Here is an 11,247-nt window from a genome sequence, read left to right as displayed (position 1 = left end):
TGCTGTAATGCAACTGAAATGGGATGTCACAATTTCTGTGTTCCAAGTAATTATTCTAAAGCCCCCCCACAAGCTAGAATCTTCCACTTAAAAAGTCAGGAGAGCCTTAACAACCCTGTGTTCAATCTGCAAGATAGCTCCACCACACAGAAATTAGCAATAAAACTAATCACACAGTAGTGGTCAGCTTCTAGCTCTGGGCATGAAATAGTGTATAATGCATGGTCATCAACTGGTATCACTAACAATGCTCAGTTGACTGTTTTCTGAAAATGTTTGTTTCTAAATTATGTGCAATTATATGAGGCTGTTGCCCAATTATATACTAGACATTTATTAGTTAATCACTAATCCTAATAGTGTAAATTTGGCAGATTAGTACACAAGGTGTTAATGTACTAACCAATTTTGTGCTGAAGAGTGATATATGATTATTATTACAACATGAGTAGGGGTGCAACGAATGATTATTTTGATAATCAATTCATCTGTTGATTATTTTTTAATAATCTATTATTATTTGGACGAAAAAGGAAAAAGGAAATTAGATTTTCAGTATTTTATTTAGTAAACCAAACTCTCTTTATACTCATGTTGTAATTGTATATAAAACACACCACCTACCATTATTAAATAGTAGTTATTAAATTATTAAATGGACAGTTACATTAATTTTATTATTATCCTTAATAACACAATAACAGTGTATGTAATGTAAATATACACTTAGCTGTGACTCTCAAACACTTCCACACAACTTCAGAATCAGAAAAGACCTTGGAAAAGGCTGTAACTGCAGCCACATTAAAGGTGGAACAGAAATCTTGCTAATAAGATATAATTTTGCTAGAAATGAGAGTAACATCAAGTGACAGAAAAAATGGAACTTGTCACTAATGTTAGCTTGACTAAAACTACAGTTTGTTTTGGAACTGCTGGTCACGCTGCCAAATTTAATGTGGAAGTGAAAAATTGGGGGGAAATGCTAATGCTAACTTGTTTACTAAACATGAGTGAGATATAAATTTACTGAGAATGAGAAATCTTTAACATCTTGTTTAACTACTCTAGCAGGCACTATGAACATTGTGTGAGAGACACATCATGAATCTCCTTCACCTTTTCTGTTTTGCATTGCATTTTGGGCTAATAGTCAAATGCAACCACACTTAAAAACATACTTTGACACTATACTACATAGTGCTAGTTAGTATTAGTAACTAGCACACAGTTTGGACGCACCATGAATTTTACAATACATTTAACTGGAATGTCGTTCAAGCGCCGACATTAAACTCCTGTGGTAAATGAGCCATTGCAGTGCTTAAGGGCAGCAAAACTAAACTGGTGCTAGACTAAAAGCTTACTTAGTCAACCAGCAACAATCTCTTCAGCTAGCTAAAGAGAAAGACAGAGGTACAGCAAAAATAAGTTAAAATATGTATAGCTATATAATACCTATATTTTACCACTCAGTTGGACAGTTGGACGTTACATATGAATTGCTCAAGAACTGCATAATTTGATGGTAATGATGAACTTCTGTGAGTGAAAATTGCTTTAAAAGGTTTAATAAAAAACATGCTATTATGAACACGTTATTACCATGTGCCTGTCTATTGGAGACGGAGGGACAGCAACAAATATATATTTTTGGTTACAGTGCTAAGTTAGGCTTGGCTAGGCTGGGTATGTTGCATAGCTATCGTAATGTTGTAAACTATAGTTACCTGCTATTTTTAGTTTTTTTTTTTATCAGAACAAAAAGAAAGATTTCAACCAGTCTTAATGTTTATACATCGAAGAACATCCTTTAAATTGAGTATAAGGGGAAACAAGATGGACTCAGTTGGACAGTTGGACGTTAAATATGAATTACATATAATTTGTTTGTGTAAATTAATTTCTGATGGTAAGCAGTGATGACAATTAGTGACAGGAAACTCCTTTAAAAAGCTTAAATAATAAAAATAAAACTATTAAAAACACATTATGACCACGTGACTCTAACCTAATCTCAATGCAATATTTTCTGTATTATTCGTGTTCACGTCCTTAATAAGCCTCGCTAACCTGTAAATTTGAAGTGTGGTGTGCTGGGACCGTAAGGTGCGGCCACTCGGATTAGTGTAGAATCTGCGCAGAGTTTTTCTGCCTGTGAGCCACAAAGAGCGTCTGCAGCTCCGCACCGCCACCTGCTACTCTCCTCTCATTCGGCCATGCGGACTTTTTTCGTCTCGTCTGATTGGCCAAGACACCTATCCATCACGCGTTCGCGGATTCTATTGGATCAGACGCCGCGAAATTCCAGCACTGGGGCGGGGACGAGCGGTGCTGCGGTGTGGGCGGGCTTTTAAGGTCAATCTGAGCTGTGATTGGCTTGAGCTTGACATTCTGGGCCTAGGCTGGATTTTATTGGTCGGTGCGGAGGAAGAGTCGGTGCTTGGGTGAAGCCTAGCGCTTGCCCTTAACTCGGTTTTATTCTCAGTGTGAATGAGCGGTGCGGCTTCTGAGGAGCGGTGTCATGAGAAAAGCCGCATTTGCAGTGTTACTCCTCGCAGGCTGAGCTAGGAGAAAGAAACGGAGAGAAAAACGCAGGAAAACGCCTTTTTTGCCTCACCCTTTTCCCCGTCCTATTTCCCAGATTGGACTAGCAGACCTAAGGTAAGATCTAAGGCGAGCCTTATCCTCGCAGCGCGCCGCACACTATCGTATTTCAGCGCTTTAGCTGCTGGCTAGCTAACCCAGCGAGCCTCGTCTGAATGCGGGTGGCAGAGAGCTGAAAATGACCCCTAATGGGGGGAGACCCCCATAGTTGCTGCATCTGTATGTATGAGAGGAGGGCTAATTTTCACATTTCAGCGCATCTCAGTATCTAGTTATTTATATCGGGCCAGCATTATTATTCTTAACCTAGCTAATGCAGGCTGCATAAATTAGACCCACATTGTGTCCAGTTATACATGCATTTCTAGCTATTAACTATATACTATATTGGAATAAGATAAGCTCTTTTTATAGTGAAAACGTGCATGTTCAACCTTTCTGTTTTTAGAAATCCATCAATAGGACGATTTCAAGGCTGTCCAGCATTTATTTCACACAAATCCCTTGACCAGAACAAAGACTGCATGAATGTTGCCTCACATTAACACCACCGTCTGTCCTCTCTCCTCCCTTCAGTGTGTGGAGCCACCTAACGCTGGCTAACTAACCTAACCTATCTTATCTAGCTATCTATCTATTTCATCTATCTGTCTGCTCCAGCTCTCTCAGTACTGTAGGTTAGCTGTCTGTATGGCTAGATATAGCAGGAGAGGTGTGGTTTCTGCAGGCAGGTTGCAGGAGGAGGTCGTGTGTGAGGGAGGAACGTTAGCTAGCCAGCGAGCTAAACCTCCTGAAATGACCGAGTTACTTGGGGAGTTTTAAGGGGGCGACACAGTAAAATGTAGGCTGCGCAGCGATAGCTATCATCCGACACTATCCCTGAATTATCTATACTACCCATGGCGGTTTTATATGTATGTTGAGATACATATAGCTACATATACATTTGTTTATATATCAGTAGCAGTGCTAATCTTAAATTGATAATTAACAGTGTTGATCTATCACTAACAGTGTTTATTTAACACTAACAGTGTTTATTTAACACTACCAGTGTTTATTTATCACTGACAGTATTTATTTAACATTAACAGTGTTGATTTCATCTTAAATTGATAAATAATTGTGTTGATCTATCACTAACAGTGTTGATTTATCACTAACAGTATTTATGTAACATTAATAGTGTTAATTTAATTTTAAATTGATCACTAACAGTGTTGATTTATCACTAACATTGTTAAATTAATCTTACATTTATAACTTACAATGTTGATCTATAACAGTGTTGATTTATCATTCACAGTGTTGACTTAATCTTAAATTGATCACTAATAGTGTTAATCCATACCTTATAGTATTGATCTATAACAAACAGTGTTGATCTATCACTAACGGTGTTGATTTAAGACTAACAGTGTTGATTTATCACCTACTGATTTGCAATGTGCCAAAGTGAAAACATGTTTTTAGAACATTTAGCAAATTCATTTCCAAAGAAAAACTAAAAATAATCACAAACAAATATTTAGCTATGCAATTGCTCTTGAAAATGAGTTCTGGGTGAGATGTTCTACACCTTGTTTGGATTACACCAATTGTATTCAGTTGAGATACACCCCTGTCTATATAAGGTCTTACAACTGACAGTGCATATCAGAGAAAAGAACATCCAGTATTGAGGAGGAAAAGAACAGGGTTATGTGGCGGCAGACAAGATATGGAGAAGCCTACAAAAATTCTGCTGCACTGAAAGTTCCCAAGAGCACAAAGACCTCCATAATTCTTAAATGAAAGAAGTTTGGAACAACAAGGACTCTTTAAAGTGTTGGCTGCTCCACTAAACTTAGTAATCAGGGGAGAAGAGTCTTGGTGAGAGAGGTGACCAAGAATCCAATGGTCACTATGGATAAAGTCCAAAGATCATGTTTGCCGATGGAAACAGCTTCCAGGAGGTCACTGCAGTCATCACTACAGCACTCCTCCAACATTCTTGGATTTATGGCCAGAGTGGTCAGACAGAAGCCTCTCCTCAAAAACCTGCTGAGAAACACCTGAGAAACATCTGAGAAGTCTGATTATCTAGTATGATAAAACAAAGACTAAACATTTGGGCCTTAGATCCAAGCATTATTTCTAGAGATAATCGGGCATTGCTCAACAGCTGCCCAATATCATCTCTACAGTAAAGTATGGTGGTGGCTGCATCATGCCAATGGGGTGTTTTTCAGCAGCTGGCCCAAAGACAACACATGAGTAGGATACTAAACTCAGGGAATGTCCTTTAGTCCTTAAACCCACTCAAATATCTCTGAACATAAATTAAAATAATAGTCTATGGATGATCCCTTTCCAACCTGCCAGAGCTTGAAAGGATCTGCAAGAAGAATGGTAAAAAATAAATGTCCCAATTTTGTGGCATCATACCCAACAAGCCTAGAGGCTGTAATCACTGCCAAAGATGATTCAGCTATGTACTGGGTAAAGGGTCTGAATACTGATGTCAATGCAATATTTTGGCTTTTCCTTTTTATTATTTCAGGCCACACCACAACAAAATGAAAAGGTTGTAAGGAATGTAATGTAGACAGCATCCACATTAAAAAATAGACATATATATATATATATATATATATATATATAGATAAATGCTTTATTGATTCCAAATGAAACTATATGTATACATATGTGGTTTTGGATTCAGCCTGAGTTTCTTCTCAGCTAAAGCCTTTTCCCACAGCCCAGCCTGCCTGGCCTCGCCTCCCACACTGACCTCTCTGCCAAAACATGTGTCGTCTTCGCTGGCGTGGTCAGATAGCAGCGAGGTTGTCGTGGACGGTCAAACAAGGCGTGAAGAATGAGAGACATATTGGTGGTCCATTGCTTTTTGCCATAGTGCCGTTTTCTTGCCTATGGTGACATAGCTCACCATCAGGTGTAGTGTGGTGCTGAACTGAGGGAAATTAAGTGTGAATATGTGGAAATGCTTCAGCTGTGGATGCACGCTGCATTTTTGCATGCTTAAGGTGATAATGACTTGCTGACAGGAAGAGAAGAATGGCATATGAAGTGGGTGAGGGCCGGTGGTGGCCACTCATTTTGCTGAATAACCTGTTTTGGGGACAGGAGCTGAACCTTTGTGAACCATGGAAGTGCACACAAACCTGCTCACCCACCTACCCACCCAACTTCTATTTTAAATATCTAAGATATTTGAGAGAGGAATGCTAGACATGTGGTAGGAATGCATCTAAAAAAACATTGTACGTCCTTGTATTTGTACAGTATGCGTGTTTTGTTTTGGGTTGCTTTAACATTACCGGTATATAACACATGAAAAGAAGGAAACAAGTGAGAGGAAAACACTGGGACACTCCCACATGCATTACTACTGTATATGCCTATAGTTAAAGTATGGTATGGTGCAGCAGATGAGGTGAAGATGATAAGAGTTGTTGTCAAGGATATTGGAGGAGCAGTGACTATTATTGTCATAGCAAGATCATAACAGCACTCTGATGCCTTCATTAAATGCTTGTGGATAAGAAGGGACATAAAAAGATATCAAAACATCTGGATCGCTTGTTTCGCTGACAGAAGGTGAACCTCTGTCTTATGGTTGGGACATCCACACTTATCTTCCCACCCTTCCAGCTGTTCAGATTCTTTTATGAAGAAGGTGGATTGATTGATTGATTGATTGATATAAATAGGTTTAGAAAATAAGAGAATGAGGTGTTTTTTAAATTGAAATAGTAGTGTCTTGAAGTCTAGTTAGGCTAGTATTGCAATATATAACAATAAATTGTGATTCCAGAAGGGTGTGGATGGGAATTGTTAAATAATTGCACTGCTGTAAATAAAATCATAACTTAATATATCATTATAAAATGTTTTATTTGATTGTTTTCCATTAAAAAAAAAGTTTTTAAAAGGAACAGTGAGTGTAAAAAGAAATGTAATAATGTATACCATCAAAACATCTGTATAAACTGTGGAAAAGTTTTTATCATAATATATGGCAAGTACATTTTCCAGTATGTCCATTGTTTATTTAAAAAACAAGCATAAACATAAGTACTACATATCATTCATTGTTTTCATTGTTGACAATTTTACTTGTCACCTTGTCACATCTTAACACACCTGTCTGAAGTCTTACACACATACACACACTTGTCGAGCTTCTGCATGTCATCACAATGATGCCCTTCCATTCCAATGTGAAACAGTGTAGATAATTATGTCCTCTGAGATCTCCGCTCACATGCACACACAACAAACACATACACACACACACACACACACACACACATAGTACCGGTAATACACATTGCACAGCAACGATACAAACCTGCATCCAAGCTGTAGGGCATCTCTTTGAAATGCTGACCAGATTCACACTGGAGGAAAGGAACGGCTGTCTGACCTCTACTCGTGCTGACTGATTTAAACACAGGATAACAAACCAAAGCCCCCTTTTTGTGGGTCATTTGTGTTTTTATAATTATTACATTATTATTGGGTTTAAAGATATGTTAATGTGTTAAGCTAAAATAAGTGAGGGTAGGGTTATGTTAGGACAGACAATAGAGTAGATAAGTCCTGATAATATTTGAACACCCAATACTCAGTTTTTTTTCTGTGATTGATACTAGGGGTGGGCGATATGGCCCTAAAATAATATCACAATATTTTATGGTATTTTCGCGATAGCAATACTCTTGGCGATATGATGATATACTGATTTAAAAAAATGATTTCAAGAATACACTACTGCACCAAAATGAATATTAATTGTTCTTATTGCATACAATATGATTAAGGCACACCCCTAACTGAAATATTAAAAAATACAAGAAATTAATCTGTAACATTACTTTGTAACAGAAGTCAATGATCCAGAATGTCATGGTAATAATACTAATACTAATAATGCACTCCAAATATCTCCATATATCCAGGATAAAAAGAAAAATAAATGATAGTGGACAGATATCTCTAGTAGATATATAATGAGAAATGTGAACAGTGTGAATTTTTCTTTTGTTAAAAACAGCAAAAAAGTAGTACCCTGATGTGATAATTAGGGTGGGCGATATGGCACGATATTTCAGGGTATAGTATCATACATGATATTGAACAATTTTGACGATATTATCGTGCACGATACGATATGGCACACCCCTAATTGATAGTCCTGTCACAATAATTGCAATATCAATTTATCGTACAATTTTTTATCGACCTCAATTTTTGATCATCATGATATCGTCTGTTGTGTTTATTTGTATGTTTTTATTCAGATATGAAAATGTGAACAGTATTTTAGCCAATCATGCTTTAATAACTGTGACTCCATACAAACAGTGTGTACTAGTAGGTAAAGAAGTAAGTATATACTTACCAAACTAATTATATTAAATAATTAATTCAAATTTTTTGTCTTTAAAAAGTGTAGAATTGCTTTTTTTGCTATTCTGTTATCATTATGTCAGCAGCAATTAGTAGTCCTAAAATTACAAAAATACTGTGCATCGCATGATTTCTGGGACAATATATCTTCCACAAAAAATCTTATCCTGACAAACGTGACTGACTAGTATACAGTCAAATATGAAATCAAGTATTCAGTTCTACAGTCAAGCCAGTTTATCAATTCACTTCAGTTTAATTTGCCCTGAAATCATTCTTGATTTTTTAGGGTGTTTAAATTTGTATCTGTTTTTTTTTGCCATATATATTTAATAAGTACTAATAATAGTACTCTGTCTTGATGTAGCTCAAATATGTGCATTTTCACGGCTGACTACATGGCATATAGTGAAGCTGATTCCAGGTAGAAGTAAATGGGTTATAGGGAGGTGGCCTGTTTCACTGTAGTGTAAATAGAATATGATGATGGTGATGATTTGATTGACAGGCCATGCTGTGGCTGGGACAGCGAGAGGGCGAGTACAGTGAGATGCCCTGCTTTGCTGTATGAGGTCACGTATGAAGATTTTGCCCCTTCTCTTTACTGTCTGGCCTGCCTTGTCATTTTACATCACCATCAAACCTACTCCACACTCTGTGACTGTGTGTCCCACTAACCCACCCTCAAACACACACACAGACACATGCATGTAGAGAGATAGTAACACATGAAAGAAAAAATTGGGAACGTTTTAGGAACACAAACCTAACATAAATAATATAAAAAGAGTTTAAGCTTAAAGATTTAATGGTAATTGTAGATGCATCAAAGATGCTTAGTTATCATTAACTAAATGTCTATTAAATGTAACTGAACTCTGAGTTGAATGTAAATGATTACCTCTTGATTGTAATCTTACACCTAGCCCTAATGTTAACCATAACCGTGCCCTTTTAGGGTTAGATTTAGCGTTCATTTTAAGGTTTATATTAGAATTAGTCTATTATAAGTTCCACCATCCCACCCTTCATCTGACTGTCAATGTCTCATTCAGAATCCTTCATTGTATTCACTGTTTCCTCCTCCCATCCCCTTTCTTTCTGCATTGCCCTATGTGTGTAAAATTGGCCTGTTTGGTTGAATCTGATTGGCATGTTCTGTGATGGTTATGATTATGATGATGATGAAAATGGGGACTGCAGTTCAATGAGGACTGTGTTCTGTCCAGCTGCTCAGCATGTCATTGACTGTGATATCAGAACTGAAATTGTTATGTCTCTAAAACAGTCTATATTATTTAGTAATATTCGTTTGCCTCTGCAGTTTAATATTTTCTTCTTCTGTGGTAAGAAAGCTTTAAAACAATGGAGATTAAAGGATTATGAATTGATAGTGAAATGTTGCGAAAGGCAAGTTCAGATGATTACTTCATTCCCTTTAATGGCATTAGCACGGCTATGCCTGCTTACCTAAACAAAACTATTGCTTTAAACGGTCTGATTTTGCACATATTGTTTATTTAGGGTTTGTTTTAATTTATGTTAATATTTATCCACTGCATTTACTGCCCATAAAAACATACTACCACACTTGTAGTCAAATGTTATGTCATTAAAGCAGTGTTGTTTATTAAAAGAATTACTCGTTAATATTAATCAAGGTAAAATGTTCAAGAAATCATGATATTAATTTGATGTCATATTGCCCAATCCTACACAAGCCTAGGTGCATCCCACTGTAAGTCTATGAACATGATTAAAACAATCAAACAAGTACGTTAAGGGTTCCAGTGTTGGCTGATACAGATCAGAGCCCTCATGTATTCCCTTTGATTTTTGCACAAAACCACCATGTGAGACGTAATAATGAGTAAACGCCACCCTCCTTTCCACCCCCTCTACTCTCTCATTGTCAGACAGTCTCTTATCTAGAAACCTTCACTGTTCTTTCCTCCCATCCTCTTTCTCTGCATTGCCCTGTGTGTGTAAAATTGGCCTGTTTGGCTAAAATTGATTGGCATGTTCTGTGATGGTGGTGATGATGATAATAATAATGATGATGAAGATGGTGATTGCAGTTCGATGAAGACTTTTCAATGTGATCTTTTCAGCTGCTCAGAGACTCAGAGACTGATATCTGAATCAAAGCTGAACTCAAAGCTGTCCATGTCTCTAACATACAGCCTACATTTTGTAATAATATTTAACTGCCTCCACAGTTTTGTTTTTCTTCCTCTGTGGGAAGGAAGATTAATAGAAAAGAAAGATTCAATGATCATGAATTCACAGTAAAAGGTTGGGAAAGGCAGGTTCAGATGATTACTTCATTCCTGTCAATCACTTCACCACAATTATGTCTGCTTACCTCACCTGCACTAACCGTTTCTCTGGCTCTGTTTCAGTTTCCTGTCTCGTCAAGTCTAATGTTTTTTTTTTGTGTGTGAGGCACATTCAGAGTTGTTTGTTGGAGCCAAATGATTAACTGATGGTTAATACTCAGCTTGTTTGTGAAAATGTTTTAGAATAATGTTTGTTTGTCTGCTTTTCAGCACTACTTGATTTGTAAAATGAAAATACTATTTTAGCCAGTTTTCCAAAACATCCAAAGTAAGTCTGGACAAGACTGTGCATTTGGACACACAGTTATCATACTCAAGTTTACTGCAGTACATTACATTTATGTTAATTTTGTGATTAAGTTTCCTTTATTAATTCAAGTGAACATTACAAAGCCTCACCTTTTGGCTGACATTTTCCTGGTGATTAAATGCATACCATTTGTCTAGTTTCAAGTTAAAAGTTCAAGATAAAAGTTCCTGCATGGATGACATTTCAGTGACATCTATGGTATGTTGCATGTTCACAATATTCTTTGCTAGACTATTGTAAACATGTGGCATTTTAAGTAGAGATATTTGGTGATCTTTTAGCTTGATTGAACATGCAGAACTGCACTGCAGATCTTAATGTGGTGTCATGCTAAAATCTTCCATCTTCTTTGACTTTCCAAATGTGTTTAAATGTTTTATTCTACAAATAAGAACACTGGCCTTAATAGTTTTCTGCAATTGGTTGAGTCTCAGCCACTGTGGCCACATCATATATTACTATGCATACAAATTCAGGATAATATCTGAACCCATTAATACAGTTTCTTTTGCAAGAATGTGGTGAAATACAGAGCAAAATCAAAAGAAGATTCCAATAGTCTAATAGAAACACTCT

The 11,247-nt window shown here is 36.8% G+C and overlaps 1 protein-coding gene across 6 annotated transcripts in view; it reads left to right on the top strand.

The window, feature by feature from the left end:
• Positions 1 to 2,476: 2,476 nt before the first annotated feature.
• myh14 (myosin, heavy chain 14, non-muscle) overlaps positions 2,477 to 11,247 on the top strand; it is a 55,994-nt gene continuing 47,223 nt past the window's right edge. For all 6 annotated transcript variants that reach the window (XM_022673497.2, XM_022673495.2, XM_049480042.1 and 3 more), the window contains exon 1: positions 2,477 to 2,664. The gene's annotated coding sequence lies outside the window, so the exon portion shown is untranslated. The remainder of the gene's footprint in view (positions 2,665 to 11,247) is intronic.

Source organism: Astyanax mexicanus, chromosome 6 (assembly GCF_023375975.1).
Source record: "Astyanax mexicanus isolate ESR-SI-001 chromosome 6, AstMex3_surface, whole genome shotgun sequence".
Lineage (NCBI taxonomy): Eukaryota > Metazoa > Chordata > Actinopteri > Characiformes > Acestrorhamphidae > Astyanax > Astyanax mexicanus.
This window is presented reverse-complemented; position numbering and strand designations above follow the sequence as displayed.